A 26,663-nucleotide genomic window follows, 5' to 3' on the forward strand; every position below is an offset into this window, starting at 1 on the left:
ACAATCTTGATGGGATTTAGGACATGCTACCCTAAAATATGGCACCTTGGCATTTGAGAAAATAGCAGAAGCAGGAAGGTCTCTGGTCTTCCCCTGCCCGTGTCTTCTGTTACAGATTATAAAAGAATTCTCTGACTTCCTCCAAAGCTGATCACAGGACCCTCACCTCAGAGGTACCCTCTCTATACCCAGAGGAAAGAAATGTCCTTATTGCTAAGACACAGGGACACAGAGAAGGGTTTGCATAAACAAACTTTGTTAAGTTTCCCCTGGTTTATTACCATTAGATTATACTCCTGTTGTCCAATCACACTTCTCTACTACTATCCACTTCTCAAACTCAGCATAAAAACATACAGATTTCCTATTCTTTGGGTCTTTATTTCTGAAGGCTTCCATGTCATGTAAAACTTACATTAAATAAATGTATATGATTTTCTCTTGCTAATCTGTCTTTTGTTATAAGGACCCCAGCCATGAACCCTGTGATAGTAAAAAAAGATATTTCTTCTGCCTCCCCCAAGTTTGTTTCTCACACTCCAGATGGAACAGCTGAGACTCCTTGGTCAGTTTTAATCCTGCAGATGAGATCCTGGGACAATGAACAAAATGCCAAAAAAAGGTAAGAATTCTTCCCAAGGTCAGCACTCCTGGATATCTGTCTGTAGTTCCCAGTGGGGAGAGGAAGGTAAAACCTTCTTGTCCTTTTCTTTCCAGATTCAGAGTATTTGTTTGCATTGTGAAATAAATTTATATGCTTTTCTCTTGTTAATCTTTCTTTCGTTATAGATGCCTCAGCCATGAACCTATGGATGGGTGAGGAAAGAAATCTCTGTGTCTCAGATTCTAAAATTGTTATCCTAATGGTCACGGATCACAATACCTTCACTCAGTTGGTTTGCAAATGAAGTAAAATGATTCCAATGATCTAAACAGAAAAATCCCAAAGTGGAAAAAAAATGTTTGCAGCACCCCAACATCCCAACTAGATGAAAACAGCCTTCAAGAGCATCGGATCAGTTTGCTTTCTTTTCTAACCATGCTGACTGCTGATGTTGATTTGCTCCCTTACAGGACCTACCCACCACCCAATGTTCAACTAACTTCTGGTGCTCCTGTTAATACAAAAGGGGTTGCATGAAGCCAGAAATTTTAATTTGGATTTATAAATCAAACCTTAGCTCATTTTGTTCATGGAAATCTAGAACCTGAAATCCAGAACCTGTTTATCTTTTATTCATGAATTCATCCAATAAGTAGTTCTGAGTGACTACACACAAGGCACTGAGCTAGGACTTGGGACAATCTTCAAACACGCAAACAAGTCTATGTCCTAGCGCAAGAGGAGAAAGACAAACAACATGCTTAATAAATGAGTAAATTATTAGTATGCTAGATAGTGAAATTTGCCATGGGGAAAAAGGTAGAAAAATATACACTGGGTGTTTAATAATATTTGCCGATTGATTGTTTTATATTTGAATTTTACTAGCCTTTATAATCGTTATCTACAACTCTTGATATTTCACAAGCAATTGCTTTTGCAGACACTCAGTTGGTTTATCAATAAACATAGAAGCTTGGACTCAAATGTGTAGCAAGAGCTCCACAAGAAGGAATTAAGGCTGTGGATGTATGTGATTTGGAGCAAAAGAAGCTAAATTCTGTTTACGTCTTCATTTCCACAAGTCAATTATTTGAAGCTTCAGGTGTTGAGTGATAAAGCGTTGGTAAGAGTTTACAGAAAAAAAAAAAGTTGGAGTTCACAATATTAGGATATCGTGTCATCAGTCTTTTGGCAAAGCAACAAACCTATTGCTTCAGTAGGGCTCAACAGAACTCCCGTGTTACACTGAGTGCCCTAGAAACCTGGTAGATTGCAGCTTGGATTGTTTTTTGTTATTTAATAATTTGCTTTCACCCCAGTACATGGTCTTTGTTGCTGGCTAAAATTCCCAAGCAACTTCTGAATGTATACTCAGAGCTCTCCCCTAAAGACTATAGGAGAATAGGTAGCAGAGGCTTACAGGTGTGGATACCTCCCTCTCCAGCAAGGGGAGACTCGGTGCTGCCCGTCTCATCTGTTCTACACACCAGCGCTGGGCAACACTGTGAACTTAACCTGTTCTTTCTCAGCACCTTTGCTGTGTAGGATCTCTTTACCATTGAAGCAGTGGTGTCTCTCTAATTATGTATTAGACACATCAAAGGGATTCTTCAAAGTAGAGAGGTCTCCTCTGTGTACCCTTGCTAGGCTGCTGAGAAGTTTAGTGCCTGGTCTTCGATTTAGCTCATCCCCTTCCTGCCCATCTGGATTGACTTGGTTGACTTTTCCTTTGCTTGGGTTAGCTCAGTTGTTTGCAAACCCAATTGTGTTTGAATCACCTGGGGGTTTTGAAAAATAGTGCTAAAGTCCCCCACTCCACCTGATGAAACTGGACATGAGATGGGCTGGAAATCAGTGTTTTGTGATGATCTCACACCTGGCCTCCGGCCTCTGAGTGCAGCCAAAAAGGGTAAATTTGGGAGCCTTTGGCTTTCCGGTGACAGTTTTCTTGTCCCTGCTCAAGCACTTCCACCTAGTTTTTTTTTTTTTCTTTCTTTCTCTCTTTCTTTCTTTCCTTCCTTCCTTCCTTCCTTTTCTTCCTCCCTTCCTTCCTTCCTCCCTCCCTTCTTTCCTTCCTTCCTTCCTTTCTTCCTTCCTTCTTGCTTGCTTTCTCTCTTTCTTCTTTCTTTCTTTCTGAGTAAAGTGAAAGCAAATTTATTAGAGAAGCAGGGAAACAAAAGAATCGCTACTCCATAGGTAGAGCAGCCCAACTAGCTTCTTTATTTGAGTCATTTTTACAGTTTTCCAGAACTGGGAGCCTGCTCTTTATTCACTGATTCCTCTGAGCAGGTGCCATGATGCCTCCTCCAATCATTATCATTATATACAGGCTGCAGAAGTCAGCTACTGGGTGGACATCAGGTGGCAGGACTATTACTTGGCTGCTGCCACTACAACTTGATTTGCATCATCGAGCAGTCTAGGAAAGGGAGTTAATGTCTGCCTAGTCCGCTCAACAGTATATGCCTGTTCTTTATCTTCTGCTAGATTGAAAACCTGAACTGTTTCCATGGTTACAAAGGCCACTTGATGGGGCAAGGGGCACAATAAACATGGCATGGGGCATTTAACATGCTAAATGTCAGCTTTTGTCTGGGGCCACCTCCTAAAGAATTAAAATAGGACTTGTGGAGTCCGCCTCCATACGAGATGAGAGGGCAATTCTTGGTAAAGCTATTCACACTGAGGTGCTGAACACTACACTCCAGGCTGACAATCCCACCCAGCGACCACCCTCAGATAAAATTATTTCCATGCTTGCCAGTGCTCAAAAGATAAAATCCAAATTCTTGCACTTTTCTGTAAGACCTCAACAACCTGTTCTCATGAAATTATGCATCTCCTCCTGTAGACACACAGGTCCCTGGCTTAGCAAATTCCCCACTCGCTCTCCTTCGATTGGCAAACGTTACTGTTTTCTCTAGAGCCGTTTCATTTATCACTTTCTCATGTAGCCTTGGTGCCTCTACCAGAATTTATATCCCCCACCCAAATCCTCCATGGCATTTATATTATTATATTGATTGGCTTACGTGCCTTTCTCACCAACTGGGCTATAACATCTTTAACAATAAGGCTTTGATATATGGAATTTACCTTTGTAACTCTCAGCAGTGAAAACATGGTAGACACTCAAAAAATACCCATCAAAATAAATGAAACCGCCTATGAAGTATTCTTGCTCTAAAAACAAGAACCTGAATCTTTTAGATCTATCTTCTTGTTTAAATAAAAGATGACATGAACACATAGAGGGGAACAACATACACTGGGCTTATCAGAGAGTGGAGGTTGGGAGGAGGGAAGAGGATCGGAAGAAATAACTAATGGGTACTAGGCTTAATATCTAGGTGATAAAATAATCTGTACAGTGAACCCCCATGACACAAGTGTACCTATGTAACAAGCCCGCACATGTACTCCTAAATTTAAAATAAAAGTTAATTTTTTTTTTTAAAGAAAAGACATTGATGAAGGCACCAGAGAAATGGTACTATTAGGAGACAATCATAGCATGGATTTTATAGACAGTTGATGTGATTTCTCTAATAATTCAATGGCATGCGAAAAAAGGAAGGGGATAGGATAGGGACTCTTCTAGATAAAAGAAAAAAAACATATGTTACAACCAAATGCAATGTGTCAATCAATTATAAAGACATTTTTGAGATGATTTGGGAAATTTAAGTACAAGAGGGTATTAGATGATATTATTGTTAATTAAGTATAAAATAGTGTTTTGGTTATATATGAAATGTCCTTACTTAGGTATAAAGTAACCTGATATAGAAGTTTTTCTTTAAAATACACTATAGCAGGCTGGGTATGATAACTCCCACCTGTAATCCCAGAGCTTGGAAGGCCAAGGTGGGAGGATCACTTGAGGTGCAAAGTTTGAGATTATAGTGAGCTATGATCGGCCACTGCACTCCAGTTTGAGCAACAGAGTGAGAACCTGATTCTAAATTAATTAAATTAAATTAAAAATTAAATTAAATACTACTGTTGGAGGGTTAGAACTTTCAACACCATGTCAGGACCTCTGAGGAGGGGAGAGGAGCTGGAAGTTGAGGTTAGTCACTAATGGCCAATGATTAAATCAATCATACCTTTTAACGAAACCTCCACACAAAACCTCTAAGTTGTGGAGTTCAGGGAGCTTCCAGGTTGAGGAACACATCGATGTGCTGGGAAGGCAGCACACCTGGGGAGTGGGGGGAAGCCCCTCACCACCCATGACTCCCATATTTTGCTCCATGCATCTCTTCCATTTGGCTGTTTCTGAGCTGCATTTGTCATAATAAAATGGTAATTATAAGTGAGGCACTTTTGCTGAGCTCTGTGAGTCATTCTAGGTAATTACAAAACTTGAGGGGAAGAATAGCCTCAGAATTCCCAATTTTGTAGTTGGCCAGGCAGAAATGCAGAGGTCCTGAGGACCCCCTTTCAGGCTGGCATCTGAAGTGGGGGCAGGCTTATGGGACTGAGCCCTTGATTTGTGGGGTCTGTACTAATGCCAGATAATTAGTAACAGAATTGAATTGAACCGTAGGACATCCACCCAGTTCGTGTCAGAGAATGGGATAATTGATTATTGTTGAAAAATGACACAAGGTAATTATGGCAAAATGTTGGTAATTGTTGAATCTATGAAATGAATATATGAGGGTTCATTAAAGTACTCATCTATTTTTGTGTGTTTCAAAAGTTTCCTAACAAAAACATTAAAAACTTAAAAGAATATTATTTCCAGATTCATTTGCCTGTTCAAAGAGAATATTTGTAAGCTTTAGCCATGCTAGTGGGATGCAGTGGTATCTCGTAGTGATTTAAATTTACATCTCTTACATGATTAATGGTGTTGAACGTTTTTACAGGTGTTTGTCGGGCATTTGTATACCTTCTTTTGTAAAGCATTATTCCAAGATATTTTGCTGAAGGAAATGAAAACTTTGTCCACCAAAGGACTTTTACAAGAAGGTTCATGTCAATTTTATTTGTAATAGCATAAAATAGAATAAAATAAAGAAAATAATCCAAATGTTCATCACCAGGAAAACAGGTAAACAAATGATGGTATACTATGCAATGGAATATCACCCAGCAATAACAAAGGACACAATAACATAAATGAATCTTAAAATTGTGTTGAGCAAGACATGAGACACAAAAAATGCATATTTTATTATTTTTAATAAGAATTTTGAGTTCAGGCAAAATTGATCTGTGGGGAAAAAATGAAAAAGAATGGCTATCCAGGGAACGTGAATGATAAAAGGCAGTAGAAACCTTTCTGGGGTGACAGAAATGTTCTGTTGTCTCGGTAAAGCTATTGGTTACACGGTGTATACATTTTTTAAAACTCACCAAATTCTGTGCTTAAGATCTGTGCATTTCACCATATGTAATTATAGTTTAATCTGGAGAGAAAAAGAGAGAGAGAGCAATACCTAACACACAAAACATGTGTTGCTAGAAGTGGGATTTCAGACATTGGCAAGGGAGGTATTTTAAGATGGAAGAGCACGCCTTCCTGGTCTTTCCTCCAGGTATGAACCTGTAATTCAGGACTCTCTGTGTTTACCCTGAAAAATCTCAATTCCTCTTTGCTTAGGTATCAATGCAGAGCAGCTGGCCACCCTGTGATCTGAACTCCCCTTGCTGCAGACACAATCCGGAATTCTTAGTATGACACCATGGAAACAGCGCTAGCTTTCTCTACGGGCCACACAAGTGACCCCACTACTGACATCCTCCTTGGATGAAGAAGCAGAAATATTATTAGCAATAAGTGGGCTGTATTTGACTGAAAGGAACACAGTAGAGAGGCATATGTTACTTTTCAATTCTAAGAGCTCATCTCATGGAGTTCAAGGTTATCGGTTCACGTGACTTACCTGTTGGACTTCTCTGGGAGTAGGAATGAAGGCTCAGTAAGGAGAAGGTCTAAAAGAAAAAGAAAAGTTGTTTTGTAAATGTTGAGACTGATATTTGTTTTGGTGTTAATGCACTAGAAATATATAACCTTAGTACTATATTAACAATAAAGTGTGTTAATTCTACCCAGGTGAAGGTATTGTGGTCCCCATTTTGGTAGTACAAAAATGAGCCTCAAAGGCATTAAGGAACTAGATCAAGGCCATTTAGCTGGCAAGTCATAGAGTTGTGTGTGGGGAATCATATCCCTTAGGCCTCATCACTGTATTACATCCCAGCTGACTTCTAACAGGAGTATGTAAACCCAGTTAATAGCAGGTGGAAGGACTTTCTTTGGAGCTCTGAAGGCCACTATGACTCTCCTTAGCAGCAGCTCTTAACGAGTTACTAATGGAAGTTACAATGCAAATATTCCAGCCCCCTCCCCTTGGGTGGGCTGCCTCTGAGGTGCATGTCTACACTGACTTCCACATCTGCCTAGTGAGAGCAAGTTTCCACTGCCACTGGTTTCTGTTGTGGCTGGCTGGATAGCATGCTCTTTGTGGGCTGCATATTCTTCTCTGGGTCTCTTCCTCAACCGGCATGTCCTGCCATAAACTCCTTCACCTTGAGTCCTCGTGTCAGTCTGATTCTGAGGAACTCAAGCTAAAACAATGAAATTCACACCTAAGATTTTTTACTTCACAATCTATTCTTCTACTATACTATAAAATACAGATCAAACTGTTGGAAACAGTGATATTTGACCATTTTTTAACCAATAGAAATGGCAGTATCATACAGTTCAACTGACTCACAGTATATTGATGTGTACATCAATATAAACACTCAAAAATGCATGCACACGCAAAATGCACATATGTGCATGTAATAGAAACATACTTTTTATACTATAAGGAGGCCAGCCACGTGGCCTTTCTAAAGCAAAAGTCTTTGCATCTCTTCCTTTACTAAATCCTTCAGTAATTATATCATCCCCTTGGCAAAATCCAGGCTCTCTAGCATGATATAGATATCCCATTATCTTCTGGCTCCAGCCCTTTTCTTTGGCTTGTGCTCTGCCCTCTTTGTTTTGTTTGACATTACTAAACTGCTTAGAATTAAATAATAAAAGAAAAAAGAAAAACACTGGGTTATTTCATCATCTTTTCCTGCTCAACAGCCAGAAGTTTTTCTTGTGGCTCCCTTTTCCCAAAGCAAATGAGTCCAGCCCCTCCCAGGACCAGCTCTTTACCTTGAAAATAAATCCATGAGTGTGTCAACCACATTGAACTATAATATTGTCTTTTGCTTGACTCTTTCCCTTATCAGAATGTGAGCTCCTAAGTCCAATACCTGGTTTGATCATCTCTGCATGCCTACTGTCTACCATAGAACCTGATGCATAATAGGTGCTCACTAAATGATATTGAATGAAGATGAAGTCAAATTTGAACTTTGTCATCTAGGCTCCAGTAAAGCATTGTGCAGAAGGTATGTGAGCAATGCCAATTTCTTTACAGTGCGTAGGGTCTTTATACTCAGAAACAAAAATAAAGATGCATGACTTTTGATACCTGGCCCCAAACCAGGTCTGAATATTTTATGCAAACTATCCAGGGAAAATGGAGCTATGCTGAAACTGTGACATCTGAAGTCAGGCTGCGTGGGCTCAATCTCCAGCTCTACCAGTAACTAGAAGTATGACCTTAGGCAAGTCTCTCCCCTTTTGTGCCTAAGTTGCTTCTTCTGGAAAGGAGGATAATAAAAGCTCCCACATCAAAGAGTTGTTGCAAAGATGGTTCAGTTTTGGCAATAAATACAAGCTATGGATAGCGATAATGCCAGCAAGTCCACAGCCTTTAATCTGGATTTCATGTAAACACTGAGCCTCAGTCTCTGTATCTATACTCAAGGGATAATTTATGAATTACTGCAACCAATGTTCATGTATCTGACATGCTCAGCATAGTACCATGTCTAAGGAAATCACAGTGATGAAGATAAACACCGGACTTTTCCTCATGGAGTTTCTTGTCTGATGAAGGAATACAGGGAAGTAGAAATAGCATGAAAGCTGAGAACTGAGGGTAAGCTAAGTTAGAAGAAAGGGGGCCGGGCGCGCTGGCTTACACCTGTAATCCCAGCACTTTGGGAGGCCGAGGCGGGTGGATCACAAGGTCAGGAGATCCAGATCATCCTGGCTAATACGGCGAAACCCCATGTCTACTAAAAATACAAAAAATTAGCCGGGCATAGTGGCGGGCTCCTATGGTCCCAGCTACTCGGGCGACTGAGGCACGAGGATGGCGTGAACCGGAAAGCGGAGCTTGCAGTGAGCCAAGATAGCACCACTGCACTCCAGCCTGGGCGACAGAGTGAGACTCTGTCTCAAAGAGTGAGTGAGTAAGTAAGTAAGTAAGTAAGTAAGTAAATAAATAAATAAATAAATAAATAAATAGAAGAAAGGGATAGTTAGAGAAGATGAGAAGCTACGTTAAGAAAAATGGAGACTTTATCTTAAGAGCAATGAATTTTAATCAGGAAAGTAACTCGATTTGAGTGAATTTTAGTTGAGATCACTCAGTCTGCCACGTGCAAAATGGAATTTAATGGGGAAGGCGGGAGCCGAATGATCTCACAGGCAGCATTTACAGCCAGTGATCCCTGCAAGAGCTAATAGGAGCCTGAACCAGGAAAATGACAGTGAGCATGTGTGTTAGATTCCTGGGGCTGCCTTAACTAGGTATTCAAAGTTGGTGGCTTCAAACAACAGAAATAGATTCTCTTATAACTTAGGAGTCTAGGATCCCAAGTCAAGGTTTTGGGAGGGTTGAGCTTTCTCTGAATGCTTTAGGGAAGGATCCTTCCTCACCTCTTGCTAGCTTTTCATGATTGCTACAATCTGCACCTTCTTCCTATATATCTTTGTCTCTGTGTCCAAATTTCTTCTTTTTTTTTTTTTAATAAGAATACCAGTCATTGAATTAGGGTCAACCATACTCCAGTCTGATTTTAACTTGATTGCGTCTGTAAAGACCTTTTTCCAAATAAGGTCACATTCAGGTACTGGGGTTTAGGACCCAAGCCTATCATTTTAGTGGGGCAAAATTCAACCTACAAAAGGCTGGCATTAAATAACTAAACTCGAGAGATATTACTAATTTATTGATTCATTGGGGATGGTGAAGGATATGGAAGAATCAAAGATATTGTCCAAAAAGCAGACATGAGAAAATAGTAGGTGAAATATGAATAGTAGGTGAATAATGGTTCAATTCACTTAAAAAGTAACGTAGGAGAAGTCCAGATTTCATGGAACAGCTGACATGGAGTTTTAAACCTGCTGCTGGAGAAACCATCTTTTGAAGCTTCGAAACTCTTGAGGAACAGCTGTCAGGGTAGAATTTGAGAACTGGGGATTGGATTTATAGATGGTAGAGCTTCCACAGTAAACACTAAGGAGCAAAACTTGAGATGAGGTGGAGATGAATGTTTCAGTAGGTTTGAAAAAGCATGAAATTTGGAATCATAAGCCTTACGTTCTGAATGTTTAGAAATTACACATGAGGCCGGGCGCGGTGGCTCATGACTGTAATCCCAGCACTTTGGGAGACCAAGGCAGGTGGATCACAAGGTCAAGAGATCAAGACCATTCTGGCCAACATGGTGAAACCCTGTCTCTACTAAAAATACCAAAAATTAGCCAAGAGTAGTTGTGGCCCTGTAATCCCAGCTACTCCGGAGGCTGAGGCAGGAGAATTGCTTGAACCTAAGAGGCGGAAGTTGCCGTGAGCTGAGATCATGCCACTACACCCCAGCCTGGTGACAGAGTGAGACTCTGTCTCAAAAAAGAAAAGAAAAAGAAAAAAAATTACGCATGAAAGAACTTCATCTTCTGTATGTCTCTCTAGATCAAACTTGTCCAACTTGCAGCCATGAGGCCCAGGACAGCTTTCAATGTGGTCCAACACAAATTTATGGACTTTCTTAAAACATTATGAGATTTTTTTGCAATTTTTTTTTTTTTTTTTGAGACGGAGTCTCGCTGTGTCGCCCAGGCTGGAGTGCAGTGGCCGGATCTCAGCTCACTGCAAGCTCTGCCTCCCGGGTTTTTACGCCATTCTCCTGCCTCAGCCTCCCGAGTAGCCGGGACTACAGGCGCCCGCCACCTCGCCCGGCTAGTTTTTTTGTATTTTTTAGTAGAGACGGGGTTTCACCGTGTTAGCCAGGATGGTCTCGAACTCCTGACCTCGTGATCCGCCCGTCTCGGCCTCCCAAAGTGCTGGGATTACAGGCTTGAGCCACCGCGCCCGGCCGCAATTTTTTTAAACTCATCAGCTATCATTAGTGTTAGTGTATTTTATGTGTGGCCCAAAACAATTCTTCTTCCAATGTGGCCCAGGTAAGCCAAAAGATTGGACCCCCCTGTTCTAGATGAATGTAACGATGGCTCATTTTAATATTTAGGTAATATTTTAGTTTCTAGAGTATTACTACATACATTAAATGATTTGGTCCTTACAATAACCCTAAGATGAGATGAAGTAACTTGTCCTAGGTCCATAGTGAACAAAGGGCAAACATAGCAGGCAAGCCCAGGTCTCTGGTTCCAAGGCTGCTGCTCATTTCACAGCACCTCACTGCCTCTAAGAGGTTCCTTGATTGGAACTCCTTATTACTATGTTTGCTTTCTTGGCAACAGCCACTGTCACACAATGCCTTTAATTTAGATTTCTCATACATATCAGTGTGGAGGAATCCATTTTCCTCAGCTCAAAAGACCACCCTCCTTAAAAAGTAGACGCTTCCTAAAATATATGGATTTAAATCCTCTTCAATGTGGTGTAATATTATTTTTCCAGAGAAAAAGAACGATATATCTTTGAAAGCAACTAGAGGTCCCCTAGATTATAAAGAGCCAGATGAAAAGGAGAAAATGACTGCAAAAAAAACCCAAAAAAAAAAACAAAAAAAAAACCTAAACAAATGTTTGAACCTAAAAATAAAATTTCCAAATATTGCTTTTAAAAATTCTGATCAAAATAAAATAAATTAGAATCACAGATTTTTCTACTAGTATTTAAGAGGGCAAGGGCAATCTCACATTTATACTATAATATCTAAATATTATTATAACAATAAACAGGACCTTTGGGAGTTACTTAATACATTTTCCTTTCTCGAGAATAGTTGTATCTAATTCAGTGCTGCTTGAAGTTTACTCCATAGATGTTAATAAATATTATTTGTTTTAAAAGAATGGGTGATGGTGGGAAACCTTAGAATAAGTTAAATCGATTTACTTATTGCAGGACTTCTCAGAGCCTTTGATATGCTAACATGTTTACTGAATCTCTAAGGAGAGGGATGGCATGAATGGATATTTGCTAAACTTATTTGATCATAAAACCCTTTTATCACATAAAAGCATGAAGAGTAGCACATCATAAAATATACTTTAGGAAACAATCATTTAAGTAATCAAAAGGATAAATATTTACCTAATTTTAAAATTCAGAATCAGAGATTTCTGAGTTTCTTTCCATGACTTATTTCTATATTTAATATCAACCACATTTTTTTTTTTTTGAGACGGAGTCTCGCTCTGTCGCCCAGGCTGCAGTGCAGTGACCAGATCGCAGCTCACTGCAAGCTCCGCCTCCCCGGTTTACGCCATTCTCCTGCCTCAGCCTCCCGAGTAGCTGGGACTACAGGCGCCCGCCACCTCGCCCGGCTAGTTTTTTGTATTTTTTAGTAGAGACGGGGTTCACCATGTAGGCCAGGATGGTCTCGATCTCCTGACCTCGTGATCCGCCCATCTCGGCCTCCCAAAGTGTTGGGATTACAGGCTTGAGCCACCGCGCCCGGCCTCAACCACATTTTTAATATCACTAACTTTAATCACACTAACTTTAATATCAACCACATTCTCCTTTAATATGTGACTCAAATTTTAGCTCCTGCAACGTAAATCGTATGCAGCCAGTAAGTATTTATTGAGAGCTTACTATGTGTTGGGCTGCTCTAGGTACCAGCCTCTGAAGATAGATAAGACAGCAAATATATTCTCAAAGTAATATGTCTTTTCTAAAAGTGAAGTCTTTGGCTCCGTCATTCTTCTGAAGTCTACACTCAAGAATTGCAATTCTTGCTTCTTACATAATTGATCTGAACCCCCTTTTTAATGCACTTTCCATGGGCAGAGATCAGAGGGTCTGTCAGATCAAAGTTCTCATTTTGTAAATGAGAAGAGTGAAACACAAAGGGAGAAATAACTGGTTCAAAATTACAGAAGAGTTAAAGATGGAGGTGAGATCAAACTCCAGATCAGTGAATCAGTGCGAGCAGAAGCTCATGTCTGTAATCTTAGTTACTAGGGAGGCTGAGGAGGGAGGACCACTTGAGGTCAGGAGTTCAAGACCAGCCTGGGCAATATAACGAGACCGCCATATCAAAATAACTAACTACCTCAATGTTTTTTGTTTTGTTTTGTTTTGTTTTTTGAGACAGAGTCTTGCTCTGTTGCCCTGGCTGGGGATACAGTAGCATGATCTCGGCTCACTGCAACTTCTGTCTCCTGGGTTCAAGGGATTTTTGTGCCTCAGCCTCCCAAGTAGCGGGGATTACAGGTGTGTACCACCAGGTCTGGCTAATTTTTCAATTATTAGTAGAGATCGGTTTTCACCATGTTGGCTAGGCTGGTCTTGAACTCCTGGCCTCAAGTGATCCTCCTGCCTCGGCCTCCCAAAGTGCTGGGATTACAGGCATGAGTCATTGTGCCCGGCCAACTAAATAATTTTTTAAAAGCAATCAATCACCTTCTTTTGGCTATACCAACCAGTCTGTCTTCCTTTTGCTCAGTTCTCAAGTCCATAGATTATAGCTTCTGCATACTTAGAACAACAGTGTGACTGATTCTTGATGAAATGCAAGGAACTGCTTGCAGTTCTAACATCCAAAACTTGTATCCACGAAAAGTGACTGCAATGGAGACAAGCATGGACTCAAATTCTCTGTTATTAACCAACAGTGAGAATAGGAAAAAGTTTTTAAAACTCTCCAGGCCTCAGTTTACCCATCTCTTTAAGAGGGGCAACAGTAACAACTACTACTACAACTACAATAAAATTACAGAAATGAAATGCCCAACTTGAAGGTTATGCTTAATAAATATTATTAAAACTAAAAATATATATCTGTAAGTTCATTTAACAAATTCATTAGGCTTAATCTCATTCTCTATGACACTCATAGCCTAAGGCAGGGTTGACCATTACATACCCTGCATGCTGCTTCACTACCTTGCTCTCTTCAACAGAACCCTCCCCCAGGGCAAGAGAGAATAGGAGGTTCAAGCAACTCTCTGAGACAGGTGGTAAAAAGAGTGGAGACAAGACTCAAATGAACATCTCAGTCAGGCACGTTCATCTGTAATCCCAGCATTTTGGGAGGCCAAGGCAGGCGACCACTTGAGTCCAGGAGTTCAAGACCAGCCTGGAGAGCATGGCAAAACCCCCATCTCTACCAAAAATACTGAAAAATTAGCCAAGCCTGGTGGTGCGTGCCTGTAGTCCCAGCTACTTGGGAGGCTTAGGTGGGAGAATCACTTGAGCCCAGAAGGTCAAGACTGCGGAGAGCAGTGATCTCGCCACTGTACTCCAGCCTGGGAGACAGTGAGACCCTGTCTCAAAAAAAAAACAAAACAAAAACAAAATAAAACAAAACAAAAAACATCCCAACAAGCTGTTCCATTACACATGCATCATACTGTTTCATTTTATAGCTGTACATACATCTTATACATAAGCCTCTGAGAACAGGGAATTTGTTTTAGTCTTTTTTGTATCATTCAGGAACATTACATAAAGCAGTTCTTAACACAGAGCCTCACATACACTAAGCACCTACTACTGGCAGGCTAGAAGAAATCAACAGAGGAATGAATGGGTCTCCTGTCATTTGCACTCCTGAGGTTCTGGTCCATTTCTCCTTGTGTTCTCCTTAAGCTCAGTTCTGAACCAGAGCTGCCCACTGCCTTTGCATACCCATCTGCTTCCTTTATCTATTGGGTAGTTTCGCTTTTCTCCCTGAATCAAACCACCAGTATTCAATCAAGACTTGTTACAAAACAATCCAGCCAAGGGATGCTCAGGGAAAGAATTACCTACAGCATCTTAGCAGATCCCAGCTAAATAAAGCACATCATACATTTGACATAAAAGCAAGATTGTGACTATATCTCACCTTAGAGCAAACAGCAGGGCTTTGAGACACGAAGAAGGGCGGGAAAAATTACTTACACACTGCAGACCATTAGGCCAGAAACTAGAAAACGAGAGCGATCTGTTAGTGTGGGATTTGACACACCAGAAGTGCCTGCTGTCAATGAAACATCCATCTTCAGATCAAACTGGCAGTGTATTTGGAAGGCTGCCAAGCCTTGCCATCTGAGTCGAGTCTCATCACTGACACTTGGGTGCTGTTTTCTCTATGACAAAGTTTCCAATAAAAAAGCCTCAGGGACTTGGGCTCTGCAGACACGTGTCTGTAATTTCTCTTGACATCTTACAGAAAGTGGAGATAAGGCGTGGCCACTGTCAGTTGAACTGAAGCAGGTCAGTCCTTCACAGATATAGTTCAAGGACAGTCTTCGGTGCTTACAGGCTGGCTGGCAGCACAGAAAAGTCTCCTCTTCCTGGAATCTTGCCCTACCTCACTCCATCCTGCTGAGATCATTCACTTGCCCCATTTACACCTGGTCTGCACCAGATCGTTACACATTTGTTTTAGATCCTTGGGCAGTTTCCCAGTTGTTCTATATCTATAGTTAAGACGCAGTAAATCCCACCTTAGCCATCAAGCCTTTTCCCATAGCTGCCTAAAGCCCTGATCAAGGTAACCTCTCATTCACCTTGGAGGGATGGGATATCGAGCTTTGGAGTCAGGAGAACTTGAATTCAAAGTGCATGTCCAACACTAACCACATGATTCCAGACAACAGTGAGCATCCCTTTTGTACCTACGGGGGACAATAATCATGTCCAGATAAAATAATTTGTGATATAATGGAATGATTGGAAACAAGCCAAATGTCTCATAACGGCTGGTTGTATAAATTATGGCATATGCATACCTTGGGGGCAGCTTCTCTATTTCTGATGTTTCCTTTGATATGGAGGGAGCTCCACTAAAGTAACCTCTATTCCTCTCTATCCCCTTTCTTACTCTTCCAAAGAAAATCAGGGGTGACTTTTCTCATTGATGAGTTTGGAAACAATCAACTGGACGTGCTTAGCCAGTCCCTCCCTCCCATGTCTTGGGAATGAGATGCTTGCAGAGGATCTTGTTCTCTATGGGAACCACACCTGCCTGTTTAGTGCTGCCTGGGGCTGGGGAGGGAATTCTGTCTAATTCTGGGGTTCTGTATCAATCAGTCTACCAGTCTTCAGCTAATAGCTGCTGCATCATCATCATCAGGAATGAAGGTGATATTCATTTCTCAAATAATTCAGAACTCAGGTAAGAAAGATGGTTGCTATTTGGAGGGTCCTCCCAAAGTGCCAACACAATACCATGAAACAATTTAAGTTTAAAATAATTTAATATATGTATGTTTATTGACATTGAAACATAAAATGATGTTCATTATAAATTGATAGAATAAAGATAATAAAACAGAAAGAATGGTATAATTCTCCTTTAGTCTAAAATGTATATTTATATATATGCAACATGTAACAATAGGAAAAAAGTCTGAAATGGCAGCGTGAACTTTTAATAACAAATACCTTGGGGCAGTAGAATGATGGGTGTTTTTTAATATTCTTCTTTTAGATCATGAGAATTTTAAAAGAATCTACAACAAAAGTATATTCCTGAAAATACCACAGTTATTTATTTGCTAAAAAATAAAAGTCATTTTCAAAATTGTCAAAAACACAAATGTCTCCCAATTACCTCTTCAGGAGTTCATTGCTTGGATTGTTAACTCAAGTCAGAAGTAATTATATATTTTGTTGGGGACCATCTGGTGTCACTGGTTTTAAATGGACAAGTTTCTACAGGCTATAAATCCCTTTGAGTTTTAGAATACTAAGGATGAAAGAAAAAAGGCTCCTTCAAAATTTGAATAATGCTGTATGCTCAGTATGTGTCAAATAAAAGGGAAAGGATACAGTGATGAATAAGCATAGCACATAAAAATGTAGAATTGTCTCTCTAGAAAGCACCTTGGAGTTGCCCCTGGCCCTTCCCTCTGCTTTCACCATGGCAGCTACTGATGAGAGGTAATGGCCTTTTTCTATCCCAGTCCATAGCTCAGTTGCATCCTCTACTCCAAGAAGCTGCTACGTATTCATCAGCTTTGGCAAAACAAATGACACCTTTGCCCGTCTCTCCTCTATCTGAACCATCTGTTTCAGAGATGAGGAAACGGAGACACGTGACAGTTAAGTGGTTTTCAAAAAATCACATGGCTGATGACAGACTCTGATACCAAATCTTCAGTACCACCAAAAACACTTTTACTGAGCCCCTACCGTGAGTAGATCACTGACCTAGGCTTTGTGAAGCTGCTTGGGATAGGATAGGAGAATGTATTCACCTGCCTTCAAGAAGTTTACGATCTACTCAGAGTTACTCTGGTGCATAAAGGAAGATCACAAAATCACATATAACACAAGAAATTGAGGTACAAGGAGAGATCAGAGAAAAAAGGACTAATCATGATTGGAAAGATTGAGAAACCCAGTGGTCAATCTACTACACTGGGATAAACTGTATACTACAAATGTAAACCTAGCACATAATAGGTGCTCAATAAAGGCTGACTGAATAAATTAGTAGATAAATATCAAAAAATATATATATGTCTTCAAATAATTTATATATAAATCACTTATATACAATCAAACCATTTCAAATTATATTGAGATTTTAATAATTTATATGAGTATACATACATTTATATGTAATTTATATATAAAAATAAATTTAAAAAGATATATACAGTCTTCAAATCATTTTACATAATGCTGATAGTTACCATAATGTGTATCAGACCCTGCACTGCTTTACATATATGATCTTACTTGATTTCTTCCAATCTTATGAGGTAGTTTATGGGTAATAGAAAATAAAAAACAGTAACAGCTAACATTTTATTTCATGGGCTAGGTAATCATGTGAGAGGTTTGCACATATTATCTGACTTAATTCTCAGAACAGTCTCATGAATTAGGTCCTATTGTCTTTTACAAATGAGAGAATGGAGGCAGAAAGGGACTGATTAGTGGACCCAGAGTCACCCAGCTCCTAGGCAGAGCAGCCCAGAAAGAAACTGAGGCAAACACAAGCTGTCTGACCCCATAAACCATTAGGCGCATTATACTATACAGTCTGGGGGTGGATGAGGAAATAACGCACATCCTTTCACATCGCCCTGCACGGATGTAGAGGGGGCTCCAAGACTTGGGCACAAAGAAGCACAAGCAGGCCAACAGAGGTCAGCAGTAGGAAGACCACTCAGAGACCGCTCATACCTAGGGAATGGTGGGTCCTCTGGATTGTGGTGTTTGACTTAAGACCAGCAAAAAACCTTTTGTGGCTGCCTCGAAGAATAGACGAGAGGGTGTAATTCAGATTCAGTTTCTAGAAACTGTTTATGTAAAATGTCCTTATGATTCAGTGAACCTATTATGTTTCCTTTAAAGTTATCCATGCAGGGCAGAAGCAAATGTGCACCCCCTTTTCCAGCGGCACAGCGGGTCTGCTGGGGTTGAGGGCCGACTTGCTTAAGCCGAGCAGCTATGCCCCAAAGGGCCACTCAAGTCAGCTGTGGAAAGAATTGATTTGGAAGTCACCTATGACAACTGGAATCCCCTTCTGTCATGTCCAACCTGGCAGACTCCTACAAGCTTTTCCAGGGCCAGTGGACAGTGTGAGCCTGGGACAGGTACCGGCATGATGGGCTTATTCCTGAAAGGGCCACAAGTGTGCTTTGGTGTTGGCCTCAGACGACTTCTGCAGCTACCAAACCACTAATCACATATCCTTCCAATCAATGACCACATTGTCATTAAAAGCAAGACTACCAGGCATCGCTGCTATTGCATTTACTTTGAAAATGTAAGACTGGCTGTGGAATGTTAAGGCAGGTAGACCATTGGGGGATGGATAGCATTTCCTTAGATGGAGAACTGAAAGAAGGGAAGGTGTTCTGAGGAAAGCAGAAATAAAAACTAGAAAAAGGAAAGGTTTGAGATGTAATGAGGAGTTTGTGAGTAACCTGGTTTATTAGTTTGATAGGACCGCCATAGCAAAGTACCCCAAAGTGGGTGGCTTAGAAATTGTCTTACAGTTGTGTAGGCTAGAAGTTCAAGATTAAGGTGTGGGCAAGATTGCTTCTTTCTGAGAGCTGTGAAGAAGAATCTCTTTGATGCCTCTCCCCTAGTTTCTTGTGGTTTGCTGGCAATTTTGGGCATTCGTTGGCTTGTAGATGCATCACGTAATTTCGGCCTTCATCTTCACATGGCATTCTCACTGTCTGCATGTGTGACTCCAAATTTCCCTTTTCTATAAGGACACCAGTAATACTGGATTAGAGGTTCACTCCTCTAGTATGACCTCATCTTAATTATGTCTGCAATGACCCTATTTCCAAATAAGATCACATTCTGAGGTACTGGGGCTTAGGAATTCAGCATACGTATTTTGGGGAGCACAGTTCAGCATGTGATATTTGGCATGGTTGGATAATTGAAAATAAGACTTTTTTTTTTTTTTTTTGAGACAGAGTCTCGCTGTGTTGCCCAGGCTGGAGTGCAGTGGCTCGATCTTGGCTCACTGCAAGCTCCGCCTCCCGGGTTCATGCCTCAGCCTCCCGAGCAGCTGGGACTACAGGTGCCTGCCACCACGCCAGGCTAATTTTTTGTATTTTTAATAGAGACAGGGTTTCACCATGTTAGCCAGGATGGTATCGATCTCCCGACTTTGTGATCTGCCTGCCTTGGCCTTCCAAAGTGCTGGGATTACAGGTTTGAGCCACCACATATGGTGAAAATAAGACTTAAAGGAACAGAGTAGGCTGGGCACTGTGGCTCATGCCTGTAATCCCAGCATTTTGGGAGAGTGAGGCAAGCAGATCACCTGAGGCCAGGAGTTCAAGACCAGCCTGGCCAACATGTCAAAACCCTGTATCTACTAAAAATACAAAAATTACCTGGGTGTGATGGCACATGCCTGTAATCCCAGCTACTTGGGAGGCTGAGGCACAAGAATCACTTGAACCCAGGAGGCGGAGGTTGCAGTGAGCCAAGATCATGCCACTGCACTCCAGCCTGGGTGACAGAGCGAGACTCAGCCTCAAAATAATAATAATAATAATAGAGTGGTTGGAATGTGACGAACTTGAGAAGAACCAGGCTGAGAAGTGTGTGTATTCATCCTCTTAACATATTGGCTACTTACTCATGGAAGCTGCAGTGGCACTCAAACTTGTTTAGGTAGAGGTCTTAAATGTCATGGTGCTTTGTAGGACACCATAAAATACAATATATTTACTTCCATTGAGTAATTGGAATAATCCTCCTTACCATAAGGAAAAATACCCAAGATAATACGTGTTTGCTTGCCAAGATCAGCTTAGTCGGGGAGACCCTAACCCAGTGGCGCTAGAGAAATTAAAGACACACACACAGAAATGTAGAGATGTGAAGTGGTAAATCAGGGGTCTCACAGCCTTCAGAGCTGAGAGCCCTGAACAGAGATTTACCCATGTATTTATTAACAGCAAACCAGTCATTCGCATTTTTTCTCTAGATATTAAATTAACTAAAAGTATCCCTTATGGGAAACAAAGGGATGGGCCGAAGTAAAGGATAGGTTGGTCTAGTTAACTGCAGCAGGAGCATGTCCTTAAGGCACAGATCACTCATGCTATTGTTTGTGGCTTAAGAATGCCTTTAAGCGGTTTTCAGCCCTGAGGGGGCCAGGTGTTCCTTGCCCTCATTCCCCTAAACCTACAACCTTCCAGCGTGGGTGTTAGGGCCATCATGAGTATGTCACAGTGCTGCAGAGATTTTGTTTATGGCCAGTTTTGGGGCAGTTTATGGCCAGATTTTGGGGGGCCTGCTCCTAACATTTGCTAGTTTTCATTTGTTTTGCTATTTCATATGTTTTTCTGGCCAATAAGTTAGTGAGATAAAAGAGAATAACTAAAAGTTAAGAAAAACTTATCCACTAACTTACTTCTTATCCTTTATGAATGAGAAAAGATGGTATTCATTCACTTTTGGAGGTGGAGTAACTCAATATTTACTTGAGTTACTTTTTGGCATTTAAAAATATAATTCAAAATGTTATTACTATAGAATTTCTAGAAATATGCCACAAAAAATTGTTAAACATTTAGAGATATTAAATATGTAATATATGCTTGATGACTAAAGGAAAAGTGTGTGAAAAATAGCAAAGACATGAAATCATTCCAAATGCCCATCCATGACAGACTGGATAAAGAAAATGTGGTACATATACACCATGGAATACTGTGCAGCCATAAAAAGAAATGAGATCATGTCCTTTGCAGGGACATGGAGCTGGAAGTCATTAACATCAGCAAACACAGGAACAGAAAACCAAACGCCACATGTTCTCACTTTTAAGTGGGAGCGGAATGATGAGAACACATGAATACATGGTGGGGAACAACATCCACTGGGACCTGTTGGAGGGGGTGTTGGGGGAGGGACAGCATCAGGAAGAATAACTAATGCATGCTGGATTTAATACTTAGGTGATAGGTTGATAGATGCAGCAAATCACCATGGCACATGTTTACCTATGTAACAAACCTGTACAGCCCTCATATGTACCCCGGAACTTAAAATAAAATAAAATGAAAAGTGTGAGAAAATATTTGTAAAACAGATGAGCTTCAAAATATAAGAAAATGTTAATATAAAAACAGCTTCTACAAATCAATAAGAAGAAAAGATTTATTTAAAAATTTATAAAAATCCTAAAAGGAAAAGTAAAATAGACCACGGCCATAAGGAAGTTTCATCCTAGTATTAATTAACTAAATGGAAATGAAAAGAATGAGACGTATTTTTTATCTAATCAGATTTTCAAAGATTAAAAACTGTCCAGTTTTGGTGAAGGGACATGAAAAGATAATGTCACATGTTGGAGGTAGAACTGGCGATATATTTAAAATGTTAAATGTGCATACTCTTTGATTCAGTAGTTCTACCTCTAAGAAGTTATCCAAAGGAATCAATATGGATTATGTGAAAAGATGTTTAATATTGATACTAAAAATAATGAAACAATAGCTAATATTTATTGAATTATCTACCAGTTATGATAAGCATTTCACACTTACTGACTGGTTTAGTTCTTAAAAGAATACTTTGAGATAGATATTTCTGTTATTATTTATTACTATTTGAGACAGATAACGGCCATTTTACAGTTGATAAAACTTTCTTGGAGAAGTTGAATTACTTAGCAAATGGCCTTGGGGATTGTGAAAGAAAAAATAAAAATTTATTGTACTGTTGTTTCTAATAGGAAAAACTTGGGTACCACCTAACAGATTAGGTGGTAAGTTAAATAAATAAAGGTACATTTGCACCATGGAATGCCTCTATTGTAAAGAATGAAATCTCTATATATTAACATGAAGAGATAACCATGATATATTATTGAGTGGAAAAAGGCAGCTACAAGTGCTGTGTATAGAATTATTTAAATATACACAAGCATTTAAATCATGTATTTCAAAGTATTCACAGCAGTTATCTTTTTTTCTTAAAGTTTTATTTAAAGTTCCAAGGTGCATGTGCAGGATATGCAGGTTTGTTACACAGGTACACGTGTGCCATAGTGGTTTGCTGCACAGATCACCCCATCACCTAGGTATTAAGCCCAGCATCCATTAGCTATTCTTCCTGATGCTCTCTCTTCCCCCACACCCCCTCCAACAGGCCCCAGTGTGTGTTGTTCCCCACCATGTGTCCATGTGTTCTTGTCATTCAGCTCCCACTTACAAGTAAAAACATGTGGTGTTTGGTTTTCTGCTCCTGCGTTAGTTTGCTGGTGTTAATGACTTCCAACTCCATGTCCCTGAAAAGGACATGATCTCATTCCTTTTCATGGCTGCATAGTATTCCATGGTGTATATGCACCACGTTTTCTTTATCTGATTTAGCACTGATGAACACTTAGGTTGATTCCATGTCTTTGCTATTGGGAATAGTGCTGCAATGAACATAGGTGTGCATGTATCTTTATAATAGAATGATTTATGTTCCTTTGGGTATATACCCAGTAATGAGATTCACAGCAGTTAACTTTACAGGGAAAATTTATGAGATCAACTTTATAAAATGTCTGTTATTTTAATTTTACTAATAAGCATGTAATACTATTGGAGATCTCCTGAAAAAGTGCCCCTCTTCTTTACCTGAGACCTAAATCAATGGTGAAATATGACAAAATAGTAATGCAAACAGAGCCCTCAGTGACAAAATGAAGTTCCTATCAGAGAACATTCACAGGCAAGTGGCTTCCAACTTCCCCTACCCTGCAACCTGGGACACAGCCTTGAAGGTGTGGGAAGGACGGAGACAAGGATGCCTCTTGCTTCTTTCACACTCCTCATTCAAATTGAGTCATTTCTCCTCCTCAAAAGCAGGGACAGAAAAAATGAGATAATGGGCAGAGTAAGATCAGAGTAATATGAGATATAGGGTCAGACGGAAATGAAATATTTTCCCTACCCACAGTTACTTATTTATGCTCTGAGCTGTCAAAGATGTCCATGTCCCAATCCCCGGACCCTGTGAATATTTTCTTATATGGCAGAGCCACTTTGCGGATGTAATGAAATTAAGGCTCTTGAGATGAGGAGGTTGTCCTGCATTATCTGGGTGAGCCATAAATGTTATCACAAGTGTCCTCATAAGAGAGACTCAGAGGGGTTGACTACAGAACAGGAAATATGATGGGACAATGCAAGTCATGGGGGAGATGAAGAGAGATTTGAAGATGCTATGCTGCTGGCTTTGAAGATGCAGGAAGGGGTCATGAGCCAAAGAATGCAGGCAGCCTCTAGAAGCTGAAAAAGGCAAGGAAACAAATTCTTCCCTCAAAGGCTCCAGAAGGAACCAGCCCTGCCAACATCTTGACTTTTGTCCAGTGAAACTGATTTCAGACTTCTGACTTCCAGCACTGGAAGGGAATACATTTGTGCTGTGTTAAGCCACCCAAGTTTGTGTTAATGTGTTACAGCAGTAACAGGAAACTAATACATAATCCTAAATATTCAATAACTATGTTTGCATCTTTACTCAAAATATGTAGAGGGTTCTGCTAACTATAATTAGTAGAAAATAATCCACATCTTTTTTCTTCTTTACAATTATACAACATACTAAACTCTGCTTAAGGCAATGATCTACTTTTCTCTCTAACATGGTGAAATCTAATTTACCTGGTAATGTGGATAATGCGAAAAGCATATCCGTAAATTGTCCAAATATTGAAATATCCTTTTAAAGTGCCAACACTTGCACATTTGATCATTTTTTAATTTTTCTTAAAAGAATCAAATATTTCCTTATTCTTTTCATAAATAGACCATTCTGAACATATTTGAGCCTTTTTTTTTTCAATTAAGAGTCATAAATGTGACTATATAAAATAGGACCTGTGTACTCAAATGTCCTTCACATATTTAGATGTAATATACCTCTGTAGACTTCTGTTTCGAATTACCCCAAAACTTCTATGGTATCTGAATTCTTTGGTCAGATTATTCCAGTTTTTCTGCCTCCTTCTTTTCTCTCTGGTATAAGAGAGCAAAGCTTCTTACCCTCACAGCGGCTGGTATACTTCTGTGTCCCTGCTTTTACGACTGCTTTTAGCAAGTTCTAGCCTTTCTTAATTGCTGCTTCTAATGTATAACTAAATAGGAAATCAGAAAACTGAGCTTGTAACAATAGTTTCTAAAATAAATAGGAAATCAGAAAACTAAGCTTGTAACAATAGTTCCTGAAATAAATAAGAGCTAAGCTTTCTAAGAGGCTTTCTTGAGAGTAACCTATATATCTGGCAGTACAAAGACCCATCAGCGAATTACCAGTATCTGAAGTGATCTGTTTTTCTGTCTGTTAGGCTATGAGCTTTCTGAAGGCAGGCATTGTATATACTATGAAAATTTAAAAAGACCAATAATTTACTGTTCACCTACTATGTGCCAAGTGTCACCACTCCTTCCCTCTGCAGGGCTATGGCATGTAGCGTACATTCAGCAGAGTACATGGCAATACTTCACAATTCCAATGTTTGTAAAATGCAGAACTTAAATCATGCTTGTCACTGCATGCATCTCCCTCAAACGATACAATAAAAGGGCAGGGCATCGACCGCTGATTCCCAGGAACAGAAACCACTAACAAATGTATCTTGTTAGTCTCCTGTCAGGAGCAAGATTTTTATCAGGAATGTTGTATTTCTGAAGACACCAGAATAATTTCCTCCTAATAAATTTCCATCTTATTCAGAAAAGCTGAGATTCTGCCAGGAGCTCAGAGCCTCCTGGGGGTAGGGCTCCGGCAGCTTTGTACTGCTGGATTAGATGTGCGTGCACGTCTGCGAAAGGCTGGGATGAACCCAGCACTCGAAAACACATTGGGACGTTTAAAGCAAGAGCACAGTGGCACTCGTAGCATGGGTGTAGGTTCCAAATGCCCTTTTTAAAGGACCTAAAATGTGATTTAATGGACTTTCTTCCCCTCCCAGTAGAGGAGGAAGTGGGTTTGCCTGCCTGTTCATTCTTGCAAAGAGGAAAGTAAGTATTTTCCTATATTCATTTTAGATTTGATTCATGGAAGTTTGAAACACTGTTAAGGCTGCATGGTTTGTATTTTTGGTTTTGTTATCTCCAGTTTGGGGTTTTCTTATAAATTCTCCATTTGCACTAGCACTCATTCCAAATATGTCAAGAAAACACACCCAAGAAGAGAATTTCTGAAGACCCTAATGGATTAATTCCTGCAAAGGATGTATGATACATTTAACTGTTTAAACATGGATGGAATTTTTAAAAAACAGATAATAAAAACTCAGTCTTTCTCTTCTTTCCTTTGCTTACAGCTTTTCCCCAAGTCTTTAATAAACAGAAGAAGAATCTTAGGATCCTTTACCTCCTTTTATTGAGTAATGTTCTACTTTTTACTGATCCCAAACTATATTTAAACTCCAAATTCTTTTCTCCTCCCACAAGAGATTACCAAGCATGCTATTCCAAACAATAGCTAATGAAATGAAGAGGAATAGTGCGGCTTTAAAAAAAAAAAAAAAAAAAGAAAGAAATGTCATTCCAGCCTGCAAACTAATTCCATTTGTGATTTAGCCTGGCACCTTTTCCCCTAGAACTTCCCTGGGGAAAGGATGAATGGCCATCTCAACATTGCATAAAAATTAGTATCAGGCTACAAATTATTGGACCTTATTAGAGATTTCCTTTAAGTAAATTAAGGTTATATATCACAGTCTTCCAAGAGGCTTGAGAGTTTTGAATTCTCCAGACTCAGAGAATATTTAAAATTTCCTGAAATCTAATAGTAAATATAATTAGAAGACAGGACCTGGTTGTTACAAACCCAGCTCCTTTTTTGTGGCACTCTCATTAAAAAAATAAAAATGAGATGATGGATCTTATAATTAAAGGATATTTGGCAAATAAAATTGATCACATGGTTAGCAAATCATACATTAGGAGTGTACCACCAATTCTCTAATCTGTCAGATCACCAGGAAATTTAGAAGATGCTATTGCTTGTTTGTGCGCATGTGTGTACACATACTCACATTTGTGTGTTGTATACTTGCATTTGTGTGTATGCATGTGTATTTCAAACCACACAAAGGCTGTTCATATTTCCTCCAGCCAGACACATCTATGTTTATGTTCTATGTCTTTGTTTCTTCAGTCATCAGTTTTAAGTCAAATTTTATTGTGTTTTCTGCATCTTTCAAGTAGCAAGCTGATATTAAATGCCAATGTTCACATAATATTGAGGAAACCTACACATTACTGCCAAGCACAGTGACTACACATTTCACATTT

The 26,663-nt window shown here is 39.8% G+C and overlaps 1 long non-coding RNA gene across 5 annotated transcripts in view; it reads right to left on the bottom strand.

Annotated features, from left to right (window-relative positions):
* Positions 1-26,663, bottom strand: part of LOC102135436 (uncharacterized) — a 247,604-nt gene that overhangs the window by 22,131 nt on the left and 198,810 nt on the right. For all 5 annotated transcript variants that reach the window (XR_012434714.1, XR_001490575.4, XR_010586623.2 and 2 more), the window contains one exon: positions 6,505-6,553. This is a non-coding gene — a long non-coding RNA (uncharacterized lncRNA). The remainder of the gene's footprint in view (positions 1-6,504; positions 6,554-26,663) is intronic.

This window comes from Macaca fascicularis, chromosome 5, assembly GCF_037993035.2.
Source record: "Macaca fascicularis isolate 582-1 chromosome 5, T2T-MFA8v1.1".
NCBI lineage: Eukaryota > Metazoa > Chordata > Mammalia > Primates > Cercopithecidae > Macaca > Macaca fascicularis.